At 52.3% G+C, this 23,154-nt stretch overlaps 1 protein-coding gene across 5 annotated transcripts in view; it reads right to left on the reverse strand.

Moving 5' to 3' along the window:
- Positions 1-23,154, reverse strand: part of LOC143774131 (uncharacterized) — a 267,928-nt gene that overhangs the window by 44,796 nt on the left and 199,978 nt on the right. Inside the window, exon 1 of one of the 5 annotated variants that reach the window (XR_013215478.1) lies at positions 21,569-21,677. The exons of the other annotated variants lie outside the window; for them this stretch is intronic. The gene's annotated coding sequence lies outside the window, so the exon portion shown is untranslated. Of the gene's footprint in view, positions 1-21,568; positions 21,678-23,154 lie in introns of those variants that run through there. 5 annotated transcript variants of the gene reach the window in all.

The following is a 23,154-nucleotide window of genomic DNA, read 5'->3' on the forward strand; positions in this document are numbered from 1 at the left end:
AGGAGAATATACGGAGGTGAGGTGTAGAGGAGAATATACGGAGGTGAGGCATAGAGGGGAATATACCGAGGTGAGGCGTAGAGGAGAATATACGGAGGTGAGGCGTAGAAGGGAATATACGGAGGTGAGGCGTAGAGGAGAATATACGGAGGTGAGGCGTAGAGGAGAATATACGGAGGTGAGGCGTAGAGGAGAATATACGGAGGTGAGGCGTAGAGGGGAATATACGGAGGTGAGGCGTAGAGGGGAATATACGGAGGTGAGGCGTAGAGGAGAATATACGGAGGTGAGGCATAGAGAGGAATATACGGAGGTGAGGCGTAGAGGGGAATATACGGAGGTGAGGCGTAGAGGGGAATATACGGAGGTGAGGCGTAGAGGGGAATATACGGAGGTGAGGCGTAGAGGAGAATATACGGAGGTGAGGCGTAGAGGAGAATATACGGAGGTGAGGCGTAGAGGAGAATATACGGAGGTGAGGCGTAGAAGGGAATATACAGAGGTGAGGCGTAGAGGAGAACATACGGAGGTGAGGCGTAGAGGGGAATATACCGAGGTGAGGCGTAGAGGAGAATATACGGAGGTGAGGCGTAGATGGGAATATACGGAGGTGAGGCGTAGAGAATATACGGAGGTGAGGCGTAGAGGAGAATATACGGAGGTGAGGCGTAGAGGAGAATATACGGAGGTGAGGCGTAGAGGGGAATATACGGAGGTGAGGCGTAGAGGGGAATATACGGAGGTGAGGCGTAGAGGAGAATATACGGAGGTGAGGCGTAGAGGAGAATATACGGAGGTGAGGCGTAGAGGGGAATATACGGAGGTGAGGCGTAGAGGGGAATATACGGAGGTGAGGCGTAGAGGGGAATATACGGAGGTGAGGCGTAGAGGGGAATATACCGAGGTGAGGCGTAGAGGGGAATATACGGAGGTGAGGCGTAGAGAATATACGGAGGTGAGGTGTAGAGGGGAATATACGGAGGTGAGGCATAGAGGGGAATATACGGAGGTGAGGCGTAGAGGAGAATATACGGAGGTGAGGCGTAGAGGAGAATATACGGAGGTGAGGCATAGATGGGAATATACGGAGGTGAGGCGTAGAGGAGAATATACGGAGGTGAGGCGTAGAGGGGAATATACGGAGGTGAGGCGTAGAGGGGAATATACGGAGGTGAGGCGTAGAGGGGAATATACGGAGGTGAGGCGTAGAGGAGAATATACGGAGGTGAGGCGTAGAGGAGAATATACGGAGGTGAGGCGTAGAGGGGAATATACGGAGGTGAGGCGTAGAGGGGAATATACGGAGGTGAGGCGTAGAGAATATACGGAGGTGAGGCGTAGAGGAGAATATACGGAGGTGAGGCGTAGAGGGGAATATACGGAGGTGAGGCGTAGAGGGGAATATACGGAGGTGAGGCGTAGAGGGGAATATACGGAGGTGAGGCGTAGAGGGGAATATACGGAGGTGAGGCGTAGAGGAGAATATACGGAGGTGAGGCGTAGATGGGAATATACGGAGGTGAGGCATAGAGGGGAATATACGGAGGTGAGGCGTAGAAGGGAATATACGGAGGTGAGGCGTAGAGGAGAATATACGGAGGTGAGGCGTAGAGGAGAATATACGGAGGTGAGGCGTAGAGAATATACGGAGGTGAGGCGTAGAGGAGAATATACAGAGGTGAGGCGTAGAGGAGAATATACAGAGGTGAGGCGTAGAGGAGAATATACAGAGGTGAGGCGTAGAGGAGAATATGCGGAGGTGAGGGGTAGAGGGGAATATACGGAGGTGAGGCGTAGAGAATATACGGAGGTGAGGCGTAGAGGAGAATATACGGAGGTGAGGCATAGAGGGGAATATACGGAGGTGAGGCGTAGAGGAGAATATACGGAGGTGAGGCGTAGAGGGGAATATACGGAGGTGAGGCGTAGAGGAGAATATACGGAGGTGAGGCGTAGAGGGGAATATACGGAGGTGAGGCGTAGAGGAGAATATACGGAGGTGAGGCGTAGAGGAGAATATACGGAGGTGAGGCGTAGAGGAGAATATACGGAGGTGAGGCATAGAGAGGAATATACGGAGGTGAGGCGTAGAGGGGAATATACGGAGGTGAGGCATAGAGGGGAATATACGGAGGTGAGGCGTAGAGGAGAATATACGGAGATGAGGCGTAGAGGAGAATATACGGAGGTGAGGCGTAGAGGAGAATATACGGAGGTGAGGCGTAGAGGAGAATATACGGAGGTGAGGCGTAGAGGAGAATATACGGAGGTGAGGCGTAGAGGAGAATATACGGAGGTGAGGCGTAGAGGAGAATATACGGAGGTGAGGCGTAGAGGAGAATATACGGAGGTGAGGCGTAGAGGGGAATATACGGAGGTGAGGCGTAGAGGGGAATATACGGAGGTGAGGCGTAGAGGGGAATATACGGAGGTGAGGCGTAGAGGAGAATATACGGAGGTGAGGCGTAGAGGAGAATATACGGAGATGAGGCGTAGAAGAGAATATACGGAGGTGAGGCGTAGAGTATATACGGAGGTGAGGCATAGAGAGGAATATACGGAGGTGCGGCGTAGAGGGGAATATACGGAGGTGAGGCATAGAGGGGAATATACGGAGGTGCGGCGTAGAGAGGAATATACGGAGGTGCGGCGTAGAGAGGAATATACGGAGGTGAGGCGTAGAGGGGAATATACGGAGGTGAGGCGTAGAGAGGAATATACGGAGGTGCGGCGTAGAGAGGAATATACGGAGGTGAGGCGTAGAGGGGAATATACGGAGGTGAGGCGTAGAGAGGAATATACGGAGGTGAGGCGTAGAGGGGAATATACGGAGGTGAGGCGTAGAGGAGAATATACGGAGGTGAGGCGTAGAGGAGAATATACGGAGGTGAGGCGTAGAGGGGAATATACGGAGGTGAGGCGTAGAGAATATACGGAGGTGAGGCGTAGAGGAGAATATACGGAGGTGAGGCGTAGAGGGGAATATACGGAGGTGAGGCGTAGAGTATATACGGAGGTGAGGCGTAGAGGGGAATATACGGAGGTGAGGCGTAGAGGGGAATATACGGAGGTGAGGCGTAGAGGAGAATATACGGAGGTGAGGCGTAGAGGGGAATATACGGAGATGAGGCGTAGAAGGGAATAAACGGAGGTGAGGCGTAGAGGAGAATATACGGAGGTGAGGCATAGAGGAGAATATACGGAGGTGAGGCGTAGAGGAGAATATACGGAGGTGAGGCATAGAGAGGAATATACGGAGGTGAGGCGTAGAGGGGAATATACGGAGGTGAGGCATAGAGGGGAATATACGGAGGTAAGGCGTAGAGGAGAATATACGGAGGTGAGGCGTAGAGGAGAATATACGGAGGTGAGGCGTAGAGGAGAATATACGGAGGTGAGGCGTAGAGGAGAATATACGGAGATGAGGCGTAGAAGAGAATATACGGAGGTGAGGCGTAGAGTATATACGGAGGTGAGGCATAGAGAGGAATATACGGAGGTGCGGCGTAGAGGGGAATATACGGAGGTGAGGCATATAGGGGAATATACGGAGGTGAGGCGTAGAGGTGAATATACGGAGGTGAGGCGTAGAAGGGAATATACGGAGGTGAGGCGTAGAGGGGAATATACGGAGGTGAGGCGTAGAGGAGAATATACGGAGGTGAGGCGTAGAGGAGAATATACGGAGGTGAGGCGTAGAGGAGAATATACGGAGGTGAGGCGTAGAGGGGAATATACGGAGGTGAGGCGTAGAGGGGAATATACGGAGGTGAGGCGTAGAGGAGAATATACGGAGGTGAGGCGTAGAGGGGAATATACGGAGATGAGGCGTAGAGGGGAATATACGGAGGTGAGGCGTAGAGGGGAATATACGGAGGTGAGGCGTAGAGGAGAATATACGGAGGTGAGGCGTAGAGGAGAATATACGGAGGTGAGGCGTAGAGGAGAATATACGGAGGTGAGGCGTAGAGGGGAATATACGGAGGTGAGGCGTAGAGGAGAATATACGGAGGTGAGGCGTAGAGGGGAATATACGGAGGTGAGGCGTAGAGGGGAATATACGGAGGTGAGGCGTAGAGGAGAATATACGGAGGTGAGGCGTAGAGGAGAATATACGGAGGTGAGGCGCAGAGGAGAATATACGGAGATGAGGCGTAGAAGAGAATATACGGAGGTGAGGCGCAGAGTATATACGGAGGTGAGGCATAGAGAGGAATATACGGAGGTGCGGCGTAGAGGGGAATATACGGAGGTGAGGCATAGAGGGGAATATACGGAGGTGAGGCGTAGAGGAGAATATACGGAGGTGAGGCGTAGAGGGGAATATACGGAGGTGAGGCGTAGAGGAGAATATACGGAGGTGAGGCGTAGAGGGGAATATACGGAGGTGAGGCGTAGAGGAGAATATACGGAGGTGAGGCGTAGAGGAGAATATACGGAGGTGAGGCGTAGAGGGGAATATACGGAGGTGAGGCGTAGAGGGGAATATACGGAGGTGAGGCGTAGAGGAGAATATACGGAGGTGAGGCGTAGAGGGGAATATACGGAGGTGAGGCGTAGAGGGGAATATACGGAGGTGAGGCGTAGAGGAGAATATACGGAGGTGAGGCGTAGAGGGGAATATACGGAGGTGAGGCGTAGAGGGGAATATAAGGAGGTGAGGCGTAGAGGAGAATATACGGAGGTGAGGCGTAGAGGGGAATATACGGAGGTGAGGCGTAGAGGAGAATATACGGAGGTGAGGCGTAGAGGAGAATATACGGAGGTGAGGCGTAGAGGAGAATATACGGAGGTGAGGCGTAGAGGAGAATATACGGAGGTGAGGCGTAGAGGGGAATATACGGAGGTGAGGCGTAGAGGAGAATATACGGAGGTGAGGTGTAGAGAATATACGGAGGTGAGGCGTAGAGGGGAATATACGGAGGTGAGGCGTAGAGGAGAATATACGGAGGTGAGGCGTAGAGGGGAATATACGGAGGTGAGGCGTAGAGAATATACGGAGGTGAGGCGTAGAGAGGAATATACGGAGGTGAGGCGTAGAGAGGAATATACGGAGGTGAGGCATAGAGGGGAATATACGGAGGTGAGGCGTAGAGGAGAATATACGGAGGTGAGGCGTAGAGGAGAATATACGGAGGTGAGGCGTAGAGGGGAATATACGGAGGTGAGGCGTAGAGGAGAATATACGGAGGTGAGGCGTAGAGGAGAATATACGGAGGTGAGGCGTAGAGGGGAATATACGGAGGTGAGGCGTAGAGAATATACGGAGGTGAGGCGTAGAGGGGAATATACGGAGGTGAGGCGTAGAGGGGAATATACGGAGGTGAGGCGTAGAGGGGAATATACGGAGGTGAGGCGTAGAGGAGAATATACGGAGGTGAGGCGTAGAGGAGAATATACGGAGATGAGGCGTAGAAGAGAATATACGGAGGTGAGGCGTAGAGTATATACGGAGGTGAGGCATAGAGAGGAATATACGGAGGTGCGGCGTAGAGGGGAATATACGGAGGTGAGGCATAGAGGGGAATATACGGAGGTGAGGCGTAGAGGTGAATATACGGAGGTGAGGCGTAGAGGAGAATATACGGAGGTGAGGCGTAGAGGGGAATATACGGAGGTGAGGCGTAGAAGGGAATATACGGAGGTGAGGCGTAGAGGGGAATATACGGAGGTGAGGCGTAGAGGAGAATATACGGAGGTGAGGCGTAGAGGAGAATATACGGAGGTGAGGCGTAGAGGAGAATATACGGAGGTGAGGCGTAGAGGGGAATATACGGAGGTGAGGCGTAGAGGGGAATATACGGAGGTGAGGCGTAGAGGAGAATATACGGAGGTGAGGCGTAGAGGGGAATATACGGAGATGAGGCGTAGAGGGGAATATACGGAGGTGAGGCGTAGAGGAGAATATACGGAGGTGAGGCGTAGAGGAGAATATACGGAGGTGAGGCGTAGAGGAGAATATACGGAGGTGAGGCGTAGAGGGGAATATACGGAGGTGAGGCGTAGAGGGGAATATACGGAGGTGAGGCGTAGAGGGGAATATACGGAGGTGAGGCGCAGAGGAGAATATACGGAGATGAGGCGTAGAAGAGAATATACGGAGGTGAGGCATAGAGGGGAATATACGGAGGTGAGGCGTAGAGGGGAATATACGGAGGTGAGGCGTAGAGGAGAATATACGGAGGTGAGGCGTAGAGGAGAATATACGGAGGTGAGGCGTAGAGGAGAATATACGGAGGTGAGGCGTAGAGGAGAATATACGGAGGTGAGGCGTAGAGGGGAATATACGGAGGTGAGGCGTAGAGGAGAATATACGGAGGTGAGGCGTAGAGGGGAATATACGGAGGTGAGGCGTAGAGAATATACGGAGGTGAGGCATAGAGAGGAATATACGGAGGTGCGGCGTAGAGGGGAATATACGGAGGTGAGGCATAGAGGGGAATATACGGAGGTGAGGCGTAGAGGTGAATATACGGAGGTGAGGCGTAGAGGAGAATATACGGAGGTGAGGCGTAGAGGGGAATATACGGAGGTGAGGCGTAGAGGGGAATATACGGAGGTGAGGCGTAGAGGAGAATATACGGAGGTGAGGCGTAGAGGGGAATATACGGAGGTGAGGCGTAGAGGAGAATATACGGAGGTGAGGCGTAGAGGGGAATATACGGAGGTGAGGCGTAGAGGAGAATATACGGAGGTGAGGCGTAGAGGGGAATATACGGAGGTGAGGCGTAGAGGAGAATATACGGAGGTGAGGCGTAGAGGAGAATATACGGAGATGAGGCGTAGAAGAGAATATACGGAGGTGAGGCGTAGAGTATATACGGAGGTGAGGCATAGAGAGGAATATACGGAGGTGCGGCGTAGAGGGGAATATACGGAGGTGAGGCATAGAGGGGAATATACGGAGGTGAGGCGTAGAGGTGAATATACGGAGGTGAGGCGTAGAGGAGAATATACGGAGGTGAGGCGTAGAGGGGAATATACGGAGGTGAGGCGTAGAAGGGAATATACGGAGGTGAGGCGTAGAGGGGAATATACGGAGGTGAGGCGTAGAGGAGAATATACGGAGGTGAGGCGTAGAGGAGAATATACGGAGGTGAGGCGTAGAGGAGAATATACGGAGGTGAGGCGTAGAGGGGAATATACGGAGGTGAGGCGTAGAGGGGAATATACGGAGGTGAGGCGTAGAGGAGAATATACGGAGGTGAGGCGTAGAGGGGAATATACGGAGATGAGGCGTAGAGGGGAATATACGGAGGTGAGGCGTAGAGGGGAATATACGGAGGTGAGGCGTAGAGGGGAATATACGGAGGTGAGGCGTAGAGGAGAATATACGGAGGTGAGGCGTAGAGAGGAATATACGGAGGTGAGGCGTAGAGGAGAATATACGGAGGTGAGGCGTAGAGGAGAATATACGGAGGTGAGGCGTAGAGGAGAATATACGGAGGTGAGGCGTAGAGGGGAATATACGGAGGTGAGGCGTAGAGGGGAATATACGGAGGTGAGGCGTAGAGGGGAATATACGGAGGTGAGGCGTAGAGGGGAATATACGGAGGTGAGGCGCAGAGGAGAATATACGGAGATGAGGCGTAGAAGAGAATATACGGAGGTGAGGCATAGAGGGGAATATACGGAGGTGAGGCGTAGAGGAGAATATACGGAGGTGAGGCGTAGAGGAGAATATACGGAGGTGAGGCGTAGAGGGGAATATACGGAGGTGAGGCGTAGAGGAGAATATACGGAGGTGAGGCGTAGAGGAGAATATACGGAGGTGAGGCGTAGAGGGGAATATACGGAGGTGAGGCGTAGAGAATATACGGAGGTGAGGCATAGAGAGGAATATACGGAGGTGCGGCGTAGAGGGGAATATACGGAGGTGAGGCATAGAGGGGAATATACGGAGGTGAGGCGTAGAGGTGAATATACGGAGGTGAGGCGTAGAGGAGAATATACGGAGGTGAGGCGTAGAGGGGAATATACGGAGGTGAGGCGTAGAGGGGAATATACGGAGGTGAGGCGTAGAGGAGAATATACGGAGGTGAGGCGTAGAGGGGAATATACGGAGGTGAGGCGTAGAGGAGAATATACGGAGGTGAGGCGTAGAGGAGAATATACGGAGGTGAGGCGTAGAGGGGAATATACGGAGGTGAGGCGTAGAGGAGAATATACGGAGGTGAGGCGTAGAGGGGAATATACGGAGGTGAGGCGTAGAGGGGAATATACGGAGGTGAGGCGTAGAGGGGAATATACGGAGGTGAGGCGTAGAGAATATACGGAGGTGAGGCGTAGAGAGGAATATACGGAGGTGAGGCATAGAGGGGAATATACGGAGGTGAGACGTAGAGGAGAATATACGGAGGTGAGGCGTAGAGGAGAATATACGGAGGTGAGGCGTAGAGGGGAATATACGGAGGTGAGGCGTAGAGGAGAATATACGGAGGTGAGGCGTAGAGGAGAATATACGGAGGTGAGGCGTAGAGGGGAATATACGGAGGTGAGGCGTAGAGAATATACGGAGGTGAGGCGTAGAGGGGAATATACGGAGGTGAGGCGTAGAGAATATACGGAGGTGAGGCGTAGAGGGGAATATACGGAGGTGAGGCGTAGAGGGGAATATACGGAGGTGAGGCGTAGAGGGGAATATACGGAGGTGAGGCGTAGAGGGGAATATACGGAGGTGAGGCGTAGATAATATACGGAGGTGAGGCGTAGAGAGGAATATACGGAGGTGAGGCGTAGAGGAGAATATACGGAGGTGAGGCGTAGAGGAGAATATACCGAGGTGAGGCGTAGAGGGGAATATACCGAGGTGAGGCGTAGAGGGGAATATACGGAGGTGAGGCGTAGAGGGGAATATACAGAGGTGAGGCGTAGAGGAGAATATACGGAGGTGAGGCGTAGAGGAGAATATACGGAGGTGAGGCGTAGAGTGGAATATACGGAGGTGAGGCGTAGAGGAGAATATACGGAGGTGAGGCGTAGAGAATATACGGAGATGAGGCGTAGAGGAGAATATACGGAGGTGAGGCGTAGAGGAGAATATACGGAGGTGAGGCGTAGAGGGGAATATACGGAGGTGAGGCGTAGAGGGGAATATACGGAGGTGAGGCGTAGAGGGGAATATACGGAGGTGAGGCGTAGAGGAGAATATACGGAGGTGAGGCGTAGAGAATATACGGAGGTGAGGCGTAGAGGAGAATATACGGAGGTGAGGCGTAGAGGGGAATATACGGAGGTGAGGCGTAGAGGGGAATATACGGAGGTGAGGCGTAGAGGGGAATATACGGAGGTGAGGCGTAGAGGAGAATATACGGAGGTGAGGCGTAGAGGAGAATATACGGAGGTGAGGCGTAGAGGAGAATATACGGAGGTGAGGCGTAGAGGGGAATATACTGAGGTGAGGCGTAGAGGAAAATATACGGAGGTGAGGCGTAGAGGGGAATATACGGAGGTGAGGCGTAGAGAGGAATATACGGAGGTGAGACGTAGAGGGGAATATACCGAGGTGAGGCGTAGAAGAGAATATACGGAGGTGAGGCGTAGAGGCGAATATACCGAGGTGAGGCGTAGAGGAGAATATACGGAGGTGAGGCGTAGAAGGGAATATACGGAGGTGAGGCGTAGAGGCGAATATACCGAGGTGAGGCGTAGAGGAGAATATACGGAGGTGAGGCGTAGAGGAGAATATACGGAGGTGAGGCGTAGAGGGGAATATACGGAGGTGAGGCGTAGAGAATATACGGAGGTGAGGCGTAGAGAGGAATATACGGAGGTGAGGCGTAGAGGAGAATATACGGAGGTGAGGCGTAGAGGAGAATATACCGAGGTGAGGCATAGAGGGGAATATACCGATGTGAGGCGTAGAGAGGAATATACGGAGGTGAGGCGTAGAGGAGAATATACAGAGGTGAGGCGTAGAGGAGAATATACGGAGGTGAGGCGTAGAGGAGAATATACGGAGGTGAGGCGTAGAGAGGAATATACGGAGGTGAGGCGTAGAGGGGAATATACGGAGGTGAGGCATAGAGGGGAATATACGGAGGTGAGGCGTAGAGGAGAATATACGGAGGTGAGGCGTAGAGGAGAATATACGGAGGTGAGGCGTAGAGGGGAATATACGGAGGTGAGGCGTAGAGGAGAATATACGGAGGTGAGGCGTAGAGGAGAATATACGGAGGTGAGGCGTAGAGGAGAATATACGGAGGTGAGGCGTAGAGGAGAATATACGGAGGTGAGGCGTAGAGGAGAATATACGGAGGTGAGGCGTAGAGGAGAATATACGGAGGTGAGGCGTAGAGGGGAATATACGGAGGTGAGGCGTAGAGGGGAATATACGGAGGTGAGGCGTAGAGGGGAATATACGGAGGTGAGGCGTAGAGAATATACGGAGGTGAGGCGTAGAGAGGAATATACGGAGGTGAGGCGTAGAGGAGAATATACGGAGGTGAGGCGTAGAGGAGAATATACGGAGGTGAGGCGTAGAGGGGAATATACCGAGGTGAGGCGTAGAGGGGAATATACGGAGGTGAGGCGTAGAGGGGAATAAACGGAGGTGAGGCGTAGAGGAGAATATACGGAGGTGAGGCGTAGAGGAGAATATACGGAGGTGAGGCGTAGAGGAGAATATACGGAGGTGAGGCATAGAGAGGAATATACGGAGGTGAGGCGTAGAGGGGAATATACGGAGGTGAGGCATAGAGGGGAATATACGGAGGTGAGGCGTAGAGGAGAATATACGGAGGTGAGGCGTAGAGGAGAATATACGGAGGTGAGGCGTAGAGGGGAATATACGGAGGTGAGGCGTAGAGGGGAATATACGGAGGTGAGGCGTAGAGGGGAATATACAGAGGTGAGGCGTAGAGGAGAATATACGGAGGTGAGGCGTAGAGGAGAATATACGGAGGTGAGGCGTAGAGGAGAATATACGGAGGTGAGGCGTAGAGGGGAATATACGGAGGTGAGGCGTAGAGGGGAATATACGGAGGTGAGGCGTAGAGGGGAATATACGGAGGTGAGGCGTAGAGGAGAATATACGGAGGTGAGGCGTAGAGGAGAATATACGGAGATGAGGCGTAGAAGAGAATATACGGAGGTGAGGCGTAGAGTATATACGGAGGTGAGGCATAGAGAGGAATATACGGAGGTGCGGCGTAGAGGGGAATATACGGAGGTGAGGCGTAGAGAGGAATATACGGAGGTGAGGCGTAGAGAGGAATATACGGAGGTGAGGCGTAGAGGGGAATATACGGAGGTGAGGCGTAGAGAGGAATATACGGAGGTGCGGCGTAGAGAGGAATATACGGAGGTGAGGCGTAGAGGGGAATATACGGAGGTGAGGCATAGAGGGGAATATACGGAGGTGAGGCGTAGAGAGGAATATACGGAGGTGCGGCGTAGAGAGGAATATACGGAGGTGAGGCGTAGAGGGGAATATACGGAGGTGAGGCGTAGAGGGGAATATACGGAGGTGAGGCGTAGAGAGGAATATACGGAGGTGCGGCGTAGAGAGGAATATACGGAGGTGAGGCGTAGAGGGGAATATACAGAGGTGAGGCGTAGAGGGGAATATACGGAGGTGCGGCGTAGAGAGGAATATACGGAGGTGCGGCGTAGAGAGGAATATACGGAGGTGAGGCGTAGAGGGGAATATACGGAGGTGAGGCGTAGAGAGGAATATACGGAGGTGCGGCGTAGAGAGGAATATACGGAGGTGAGGCGTAGAGGGGAATATACAGAGGTGAGGCGTAGAGGGGAATATACGGAGGTGCGGCGTAGAGAGGAATATACGGAGGTGCGGCGTAGAGAGGAATATACGGAGGTGAGGCGTAGAGGGGAATATACGGAGGTGAGGCGTAGAGAGGAATATACGGAGGTGCGGCGTAGAGAGGAATATACGGAGGTGAGGCGTAGAGGGGAATATACGGAGGTGAGGCATAGAGGGGAATATACGGAGGTGAGGCGTAGAGGGGAATATACGGAGGTGAGGGGTAGAGGGGAATATACGGAGGTGAGGCGTAGAGGAGAATATACGGAGGTGAGGCGTAGAGAATATACGGAGGTGAGGCGTAGAGGGGAATATACGGAGGTGAGGCGTAGAAGGGAATATACGGAGGTGAGGCGTAGAGGGGAATATACGGAGGTGAGGCGTAGAGGAGAATATAAGGAGGTGAGGCGTAGAGGGGAATATACGGAGGTGAGGCGTAGAGGAGAATATACGGAGGTGAGGCGTAGAGGGGAATATACGGAGGTGAGGCGCAGAGTATATACGGAGGTGAGGCGTAGAGGAGAATATACGGAGGTGAGGCATAGAGGGGAATATACGGAGGTGAGGCGTAGAGGTGAATATACGGAGGTGAGGCGTAGAGGAGAATATACGGAGGTGAGGCGTAGAGGAGAATATACGGAGGTGAGGCGTAGAGGGGAATATACGGAGGTGAGGCGTAGAGGGGAATATACGGAGGTGAGGCGTAGAGGGGAATATACGGAGATGAGGCGTAGAAGGGAATAAACGGAGGTGAGGCGTAGAGGAGAATATACGGAGGTGAGGCGTAGAGGAGAATATACGGAGGGGAGGCGTAGAGGGGAATATACGGAGGTGAGGCGTAGAGGAGAATATACGGAGGTGAGGCATAGAGAGGAATATACGGAGGTGAGGCGTAGAGGGGAATATACGGAGGTGAGGCATAGAGGGGAATATACGGAGGTAAGGCGTAGAGGAGAATATACGGAGGTGAGGCGTAGAGGAGAATATACGGAGGTGAGGCATAGAGAGGAATATACGGAGGTGAGGCGTAGAGGGGAATATACGGAGGTGAGGCATAGAGGGGAATATACGGAGGTAAGGCGTAGAGGAGAATATACGGAGGTGAGGCGTAGAGGGGAATATACGGAGGTGAGGCGTAGAGGGGAATATACGGAGGTGAGGCGTAGAAGAGAATATACGGAGGTGAGGCGTAGAGGAGAATATACGGAGATGAGGCGTAGAAGAGAATATACGGAGGTGAGGCGTAGAGTATATACGGAGGTGAGGCATAGAGAGGAATATACGGAGGTGCGGCGTAGAGGGGAATATACGGAGGTGAGGCATAGAGGGGAATATACGGAGGTGAGGCGTAGAGGTGAATATACGGAGGTGAGGCGTAGAGGAGAATATACGGAGGTGAGGCGTAGAGGGGAATATACGGAGGTGAGGCGTAGAAGGGAATATACGGAGGTGAGGCGTAGAGGGGAATATACGGAGGTGAGGCGTAGAGGAGAATATACGGAGGTGAGGCGTAGAGGAGAATATACGGAGGTGAGGCGTAGAGGAGAATATACGGAGGTGAGGCGTAGAGGGGAATATACGGAGGTGAGGCGTAGAGGGGAATATACGGAGGTGAGGCGTAGAGGAGAATATACGGAGGTGAGGCGTAGAGGGGAATATACGGAGATGAGGCGTAGAGGAGAATATACGGAGGTGAGGCGTACAGGAGAATATACGGAGGTGAGGCGTAGAGGGGAATATACGGAGGTGAGGCGTAGAGGGGAATATACGGAGGTGAGGCGTAGAGGAGAATATACGGAGGTGAGGCGTAGAGGAGAATATACGGAGGTGAGGCGTAGAGGAGAATATACGGAGGTGAGGCGTAGAGGGGAATATACGGAGGTGAGGCGTAGAGGGGAATATACGGAGATGAGGCGTAGAGGGGAATATACGGAGGTGAGGCGTAGAGGAGAATATACGGAGATGAGGCGTAGAAGAGAATATACGGAGGTGAGGCGCAGAGTATATACGGAGGTGAGGCATAGAGAGGAATATACGGAGGTGCGGCGTAGAGGGGAATATACGGAGGTGAGGCATAGAGGGGAATATACGGAGGTGAGGCGTAGAGGTGAATATACGGAGGTGAGGCGTAGAGGAGAATATACGGAGGTGAGGCGTAGAGGGGAATATACGGAGGTGAGGCGTAGAGGGGAATATACGGAGGTGAGGCGTAGAGGAGAATATACGGAGGTGAGGCGTAGAGGGGAATATACGGAGGTGAGGCGTAGAGGAGAATATACGGAGGTGAGGCGTAGAGGAGAATATACGGAGGTGAGGCGTAGAGGGGAATATACGGAGGTGAGGCGTAGAGGAGAATATACGGAGGTGAGGCGTAGAGGAGAATATACGGAGGTGAGGCGTAGAGGGGAATATACGGAGGTGAGGCGTAGAGGGGAATATACGGAGGTGAGGCGTAGAGAATATACGGAGGTGAGGCGTGGAGAGGAATATACGGAGGTGAGGCGTAGAGGGGAATATACGGAGGTGAGGCATAGAGGGGAATATACGGAGGTGAGGCGTAGAGGAGAATATACGGAGGTGAGGCGTAGAGGAGAATATACGGAGGTGAGGCGTAGAGGGGAATATACGGAGGTGAGGCGTAGAGGAGAATATACGGAGGTGAGGCGTAGAGGAGAATATACGGAGGTGAGGCGTAGAGGGGAATATACGGAGGTGAGGCGTAGAGGAGAATATACGGAGGTGAGGCGTAGAGGGGAATATACGGAGGTGAGGCGTAGAGGAGAATATACAGAGGTGAGGCGTAGAGGAGAATATACGGAGGTGAGGCATAGAGGAGAATATACGGAGGTGAGGCGTAGAGAATATACGGAGGTGAGGCGTAGAGGGGAATATACGGAGGTGAGGCGTAGAGAATATACGGAGGTGAGGCGTAGAGGGGAATATACGGAGGTGAGGCGTAGAGGGGAATATACGGAGGTGAGGCGTAGAGGGGAATATACGGAGGTGAGGCGTAGAGGGGAATATACGGAGGTGAGGCGTAGAGGGGAATATACGGAGGTGAGGCGTAGAGAATATACGGAGGTGAGGCGTAGAGAGGAATATACGGAGGTGAGGCGTAGAGGAGAATATACGGAGGTGAGGCGTAGAGGAGAATATACCGAGGTGAGGCGTAGAGGGGAATATACCGAGGTGAGGCGTAGAGGGGAATATACGGAGGTGAGGCGTAGAGGGGAATATACAGAGGTGAGGCGTAGAGGAGAATATACGGAGGTGAGGCGTAGAGGAGAATATACGGAGGTGAGGCGTAGAGTGGAATATACGGAGGTGAGGCGTAGAGGAGAATATACGGAGGTGAGGCGTAGAGAATATACGGAGATGAGGCGTAGAGGAGAATATACGGAGGTGAGGCGTAGAGGAGAATATACGGAGGTGAGGCGTAGAGGGGAATATACGGAGGTGAGGCGTAGAGGGGAATATACGGAGGTGAGGCGTAGAGGGGAATATACGGAGGTGAGGCGTAGAGGAGAATATACGGAGGTGAGGCGTAGAGAATATACGGAGGTGAGGCGTAGAGGAGAATATTCGGAGGTGAGGCGTAGAGGGGAATATACGGAGGTGAGGCGTAGAGGGGAATATACGGAGGTGAGGCGTAGAGGGGAATATACGGAGGTGAGGCGTAGAGGAGAATATACGGAGGTGAGGCGTAGAGGAGAATATACGGAGGTGAGGCGTAGAGGGGAATATACTGAGGTGAGGCGTAGAGGAAAATATACGGAGGTGAGGCGTAGAGGGGAATATACGGAGGTGAGGCGTAGAGGGGAATATACGGAGATGAGGCGTAGAGAGGAATATACGGAGGTGAGACGTAGAGGGGAATATACCGAGGTGAGGCGTAGAAGAGAATATACGGAGGTGAGGCGTAGAGGCGAATATACCGAGGTGAGGCGTAGAGGAGAATATACGGAGGTGAGGCGTAGAAGGGAATATACGGAGGTGAGGCGTAGAGGCGAATATACCGAGGTGAGGCGTAGAGGAGAATATACGGAGGTGAGGCGTAGAGGAGAATATACGGAGGTGAGGCGTAGAGGGGAATATACGGAGGTGAGGCGTAGAGAATATACGGAGGTGAGGCGTAGAGAGGAATATACGGAGGTGAGGCGTAGAGGAGAATATACGGAGGTGAGGCGTAGAGGAGAATATACCGAGGTGAGGCGTAGAGGGGAATATACCGATGTGAGGCGTAGAGGGGAATATACAGAGGTGAGGCATAGAGGGGAATATACGGAGGTGAGGCGTAGAGAGGAATATACGGAGGTGAGGCGTAGTGGGGAATATACGGAGGTGAGGCATAGAGGGGAATATACGGAGGTGAGGCGTAGAGGAGAATATACGGAGGTGAGGCGTAGAGGAGAATATACGGAGGTGAGGCGTAGAGGGGAATATACGGAGGTGAGGCGTAGAGGAGAATATACGGAGGTGAGGCGTAGAGGAGAATATACGGAGGTGAGGCGTAGAGGGGAATATACGGAGGTGAGGCGTAGAGAATATACGGAGGTGAGGCGTAGAGGGGAATATACGGAGGTGAGGCGTAGAGAATATACGGAGGTGAGGCGTAGAGGGGAATATACGGAGGTGAGGCGTAGAGGGGAATATACGGAGGTGAGGCGTAGAGGGGAATATACGGAGGTGAGGCGTAGAGGGGAATATACGGAGGTGAGGCGTAGAGGGGAATATACGGAGGTGAGGCGTAGAGGGGAATATACGGAGGTGAGGCGTAGAGAATATACGGAGGTGAGGCGTAGAGAGGAATATACGGAGGTGAGGCGTAGAGGAGAATATACGGAGGTGAGGCGTAGAGGAGAATATACCGAGGTGAGGCGTAGAGGGGAATATACCGAGGTGAGGCGTAGAGGGGAATATACGGAGGTGAGGCGTAGAGGGGAATATACAGAGGTGAGGCGTAGAGGAGAATATACGGAGGTGAGGCGTAGAGGAGAATATACGGAGGTGAGGCGTAGAGTGGAATATACGGAGGTGAGGCGTAGAGGAGAATATACGGAGGTGAGGCGTAGAGAATATACGGAGATGAGGCGTAGAGGAGAATATACGGAGGTGAGGCGTAGAGGAGAATATACGGAGGTGAGGCGTAGAGGGGAATATACGGAGGTGAGGCGTAGAGGGGAATATACGGAGGTGAGGCGTAGAGGGGAATATACGGAGGTGAGGCGTAGAGGAGAATATACGGAGGTGAGGCGTAGAGAATATACGGAGGTGAGGCGTAGAGGAGAATATACGGAGGTGAGGCGTAGAGGAGAATATACGGAGGTGAGGCGTAGAGGGGAATATACGGAGGTGAGGCGTAGAGGAGAATATACGGAGGTGAGGCGTAGAGGGGAATATATGGAGGTGAGGCGTAGAGGAGAATATACGGAGGTGAGGCGTAGAGGAGAATATACGGAGGTGAGGCGTAGAGGAGAATATACGGAGGTGAGGCGTAGAGGAGAATATACGGAGGTGAGGCGTAGAGGGGAATATACTGAGGTGAGGCGTAGAGGAAAATATACGGAGGTGAGGCGTAGAGGGGAATATACCGAGGTGAGGCGTAGAGGAGAATATACGGAGGTGAGGCGTAGAGGAGAATATACGGAGGTGAGGCGTAGAGGAGAATATACGGAGGTGAGGCGTAGAGGGGAATATACGGAGGTGAGGCGTAGAGAGGAATATACGGAGGTGAGGCGTAGAGGGGAATATACCGAGGTGAGGCGTAGAAGAGAATATACGGAGGTGAGGCGTAGAGGCGAATATACCGAGGTGAGGCGTAGAGGAGAATATACGGAGGTGAGGCGTAGAAGGGAATATACGGAGGTGAGGCGTAGAGGCGAATATACCGAGGTGAGGCGTAGAGGAGAATATACGGAGGTGAGGCGTAGAGGAGAATATACGGAGGTGAGGCGTAGAGGGGAATATACGGAGGTGAGGCGTAGAGAATATACGGAGGTGAGGCGTAGAGAGGAATATACGGAGGTGAGGCGTAGAGGAGAATATACGGAGGTGAGGCGTAGAGGAGAATATACCGAGGTGAGGCGTAGAGGGGAATATACCGATGTGAGGCGTAGAGGGGAATATACAGAGGTGAGGCATAGAGGGGAATATACGGAGGTGAGGCGTAGAGAGGAATATACGGAGGTGAGGCGTAGAGGGGAATATACGGAGGTGAGGCATAGAGGGGAATATACGGAGGTGAGGCGTAGAGGAGAATATACGGAGGTGAGGCGTAGAGGAGAATATACGGAGGTGAGGCGTAGAGGGGAATATACGGAGGTGAGGCGTAGAGGAGAATATACGGAGGTGAGGCGTAGAGGAGAATATACGGAGGTGAGGCGTAGAGGGGAATATACGGAGGTGAAGCGTAGAGAATATACGGAGGTGAGGCGTAGAGGGGAATATACGGAGGTGAGGCGTAGAGGAGAATATACGGAGGTGAGGCGTAGAGGGGAATATACGGAGGTGAGGCGTAGAGGGGAATATACGGAGGTGAGGCGTAGAGGCGAATAGACGGAGGTGAGGCGTAGAGGCGAATAGACGGAGGTGAGGCGTAGAGGCGAATAGACGGAGGTGAGGCGTAGAGGCGAATAGACGGAGGTGAGGCGTAGAGGCGAATATACAGGGGTGAGGCGTAGAGGCGAATATACGGAGGTGAGACGTAGAGGGGAATATACGGAGGTGAGGCATAGAGGCGAATATGCGGATTTCATGAAATATGACGTCAGCCTCATTGTTCAACCACGTACACAAAGCTCTGCTACATCTTCTTGGTTTTGTAAATAACACGCCAGCTCAGCACACACATGCTTCCCTTCCCCCATTAGGTTTGTGTAGAGTACGCCCACAAAGCCCCTTTGCAGGCACATGGCTGCGTGCCCCCCCTCTCCCTGCTAGAATTCCTCCCCCTCCATTTCCCCTGCTATTCAACTGTAACATGAGAGTAGTTTTACGACCCCCCCCAAACTGGATGAAAGCAGTCCCAATCACATGGGATGTTCTTTGTCTAAGACTGGGTTATTAAAGATGAAATATAATGGTCCCGATTATTGGTATAGGTGTGAATCTCACATTTTCGGCATCTCCATCAGTTAAACCACGACTCAGTGAGTTTTATAGGTTCCAGAATCAGCAGAATCAGAGAATTGGATTTCTGCTTAACCGGGTCATACTTCCACTCCATGTTTAGATTTACTAGAAAGCTAATTTCAAAACAAGATTGAGGATAGTCCCACAGTCGCTCTACGAGGTTTCCGGCCCGAGATATGGAATTAATAAGGTGTTCCTAAGTTTTCAGTCCTTGTGAAAAGGGGAGTGCATTCCATAGTTCTGCCCACTCAGTGAGGTCATGAACAGAGGGTATAAAATTATGAGGCCCCATTAGGAGGGTGTCTTTTGCTGGGGAATCAGCCAGTAGAGGCTGTGCAACTTGACCAAACGATTTTGGGGATGTTTCCCCTCCCCCACCCCACATGGCGTACTAGTAACTGAGATATGCAAGTTCATCTTTTAATACCCTTATTTTGTAATTGTTGTACATATTGTAATTGTCTCATTGTGTAACATCTTTTATACTTTTGTGAACACTGCCTAATTCTTTTTGGAGTAAAATCTATAAAACTTTACTAGCTTTGCTCTCATTGCTCTAAACGTTCCGCCACGTCATCCGACTAAATCAACGCTACGGATTAGGTTGGCTCCTGACCCAATAATAACAATAAAATTAGGAGCTGGTGGCAGCAAAGTGTTCTGGGCTCAGTGGGAGACTCTGCCAGTGACGGACGGAGATTTATAATCTGGGTATAGTTATATTGCCCTCACTGCAGCTTGCCCAATAGCCAGTACACAGCAAGGCGGCCCATCTGGCAACACACACACACACAGGTGGAGCAGACCCTCGATCACACACACACACACACACACACACACACACAGGAGGCGCAGACATCCAATCACACACACACACACAGGGAGGAGCAGACCTCCGATCACACACACACAGGAGGAGCAGACCTCCGATCACACACAGGAGGAGCAGACCTCCGATCACACACAGGAGGAGCAGACCTCCGATCACACACAGGAGGAGCAAACCTCCGATCACACACACAGGAAGAGCAGACCCCCGATCACACACACAGGAAGAGCAGACCCCCGATCACACACACAGGAGGAGCAGACCTCCGATTACACACACAGGTGGAGCAGACCCTCGATCACACACACACACACAGGTGGAGCAGACCCCCGATCACACACTCACAGGTGGAGCAGACCTCCAATCACACACAGGTGGAGCAGACCCCCGATCATACACACACAGGTGGAGCAGACCCCCGATCACACACTCACAGGTGGAGCAGACCTGTGGCCACACACAGGAGGAGCAGACCCCCAATCACACACACAGGTGCAGCAGACCTCCGATCACAAACAGATGGAGCAGACCTCGGATAACACACACACAGGAGGAGCAGACCTCCGATCACACACACAGGTGGAGCAGACCCCCATCACACACACACAGGTGGAGCAGACCCCTGATCACACACACACAGAAGACCCCCGATCACACGCACAGGTGGAGCAGATGTCCGATAACAGAGACACAGGTGGAGCAGAAGTCCGATCACACACACAGGTGGAGCTGACCCTCGATCACACACACACACACACACACACACACAGAAGACCTCCGATTACACGCACACACACAGGTGGAGCAGACGTCCGATAACAGAGACACAGGTGGAGCAAACCCCCGATCACACACACACAGGTGGAGCAGACCTCCGATCACACACAGATGGAGCAGACCCCCGATCACACACACAGGAGCAGACCCCTGATCACACACAGGTGGAGCAGAACCCTGATCACACACACACACAGGAGACCCCCGATCACACGCACACAGACAGGTGGAGCAGACGTCCGATAACAGAGACACAGGTGGAGCAAACCCCGGATCACACACACACACACACACAGGTGGAGCAGACCTCCGATCACACACACACACACACACACACACACACACACACAGGTGGAGCAGACCCCCGATCACACACACACACACAGGTGGAGCAGACCTCCGAGCACACATACACACACAGGTGGAGCAGGCCCCCGATCACACACACACACACACACACACACAGGTGGAGCAGACCCCAGATCACACACACACAGGTGGGGCAGACCCCCGATCACACACACAGGAGGAGCAGACCTCCGATTTGTCATGAATCAGGGTTGTTTGGTTGCCTCTGGTGCCTTCTGAAGAGGATTTATCTATATCCCACTTCCGGTTTGGAACTTGCAGCTCTCTGGCGCCCCCCTTAGCCTCAGGTCAGATTAGGTACTGCACCTAGGGTAACTAGTTGCCAGAAAGGCTGCCTGCCATGTACTGGCTATTGGGCACACTGCAGCGAGGGCTATATGTCTACTCCCACTCAGGCAGGAACAATAATTATCAAAGCCGTCCGTCGCTACAACGATTCCCAATTGCACAGAACAAGTATGTTGTCACCAGCTCTGATTAAACGGGTCCGAAGCCAACCCAAATCAGTAGTGCAATTCACTTCAGAGGACACACAGTTCGTATAGAGCAGAAGAGACAAGCTTAGTAAAATTATATATTTTACTCCGTAAAAGATAGACAGTATTTCCAAAAATATTAAAAAGATATTATAAAGGAGACGAGTCATGTGTATTTTACAATTACAGATAAACAGGGATTAACAGTGAAAATTGACTCACGATTCTTTCATATCATTCCATGGTATGCAGTGTGCTGGCTGGGGGAGGAGACCTTCTCCACTTTTCCTCAGGTCAGATTGCACAGCCTGTCTACAGCTGAATCCCCCGGCAAAAGACACCCTAGGCATCCTGTCTTACTATATTATTCTAGCCCCAATCCGAGGCACTCCCCTTGTAGTGACATCAATTAGAAGCTGAGACCTTTTTACTTACAATTAAGAAAACTATTGATACGCATATATTGCTGTATGAACTTTGTATCCGGAATACACCCGTATCTCTAGGTGCACCACGTCGGGGCGATTCTTTTAAGTGTAATTACATGAACTCCTTAAGGAGAAATACGCACTTTGCATTCGCTGTGTCTAGCGGCTCGTGCTTTCAGTGGAAGATAGGTCTACCGGTGGACATCTAAAACATGAAACTGGTGTATTTCTAGCCCAACTCGGTGCTGCGATATATCACTTTACAAGAACAATGGAAATCCATGCCTTTGAGAGTGACTTGGACCAGTTTTAGCTGGTACTAGATGGGAGGATTGTCTACCGCAGCTACAGGAGCAATAAACATTCTTTTGGTGGGGGCAATGAGAGGTTTGGGATTCACACACATCAACAGGCAGAAGCACAGAGAGAAGGGTTGGTCAGAGCCCACAGCATGTGTGCTAACAAGGAAAACTAAAAATCATATACATTAACGTGACACCTCCCCTTTTTGGTGTGCGCTACGGAGGCAGGACCTCTCGGTATTCCGCCATGCTCACCTCAGCAGGATCACCCTGGCGGGACAACCCATCCACATTGCCATGCTCCCTACACATTTTGTGTTCAATGGTGAAGTCAAACTGCTAGAGGGCAAGGCTCCAGCATAGCAACCTTCCATTGGTTCCACACATGGCGTTTAGCCATTGCAGAGGGTTGTAGTCAGTCACCACAGTGAAGGTGCAACAGTACAAGTAGGGCTGCAAGCGCTGCAGGGTCCAGACTATCGCCAGGCACTTCTCAATGGTGGAGTAAGCCACTTCCCTTGGCAGAAGTTTCCGGATCGGGTACAACACGGGGTGCTCTTGGTCATCCAAGTCAACCTGGCTAAGCACAGCACCGAGGCCAAACTCGCTGGCGTCGGTCTACACCAAGAACGGTCGACTGCTTTCAACACAGGGGCATTGCACAGTGCTGTTTTCAATGCCTGGAAGGCCCCCCTCACCGCCGTCGGTCTAGTTGACGATGTGGGGTAGCTTCTTCCTGGTGAGGTCCGTCAAGGGTTTTGCCAGGCTACTATAGTGCTGTACGAAGCGCCTATAGTACCGTGCGGTGCCCAGGAAGGACATCACCTGTTTCTTGGTCCTGGGGGTGGGCCAGTTCACAATCGCTTCCACTTTCTCAGGCTCTGGCTTTAGGGTGCCCCCGCCTACCCGGTTCCCAAGGTAGTGGACCTCACTCATGCTCATCTGGCACTTTCCCGGCTTGATAGTCAGTTCGGCTGGGTGAATTCGCCTGAGCACCTCCTCGAGATGCTGGTGTTCATCCCAGGAGGAACTGAAGATGGCAATGTCATCCAAGTACACCACCGCGTACTTCTCCAGT

The sequence above is a fragment of the Ranitomeya variabilis genome, chromosome 5, assembly GCF_051348905.1.
Source record: "Ranitomeya variabilis isolate aRanVar5 chromosome 5, aRanVar5.hap1, whole genome shotgun sequence".
Classification (NCBI taxonomy): domain Eukaryota; kingdom Metazoa; phylum Chordata; class Amphibia; order Anura; family Dendrobatidae; genus Ranitomeya; species Ranitomeya variabilis.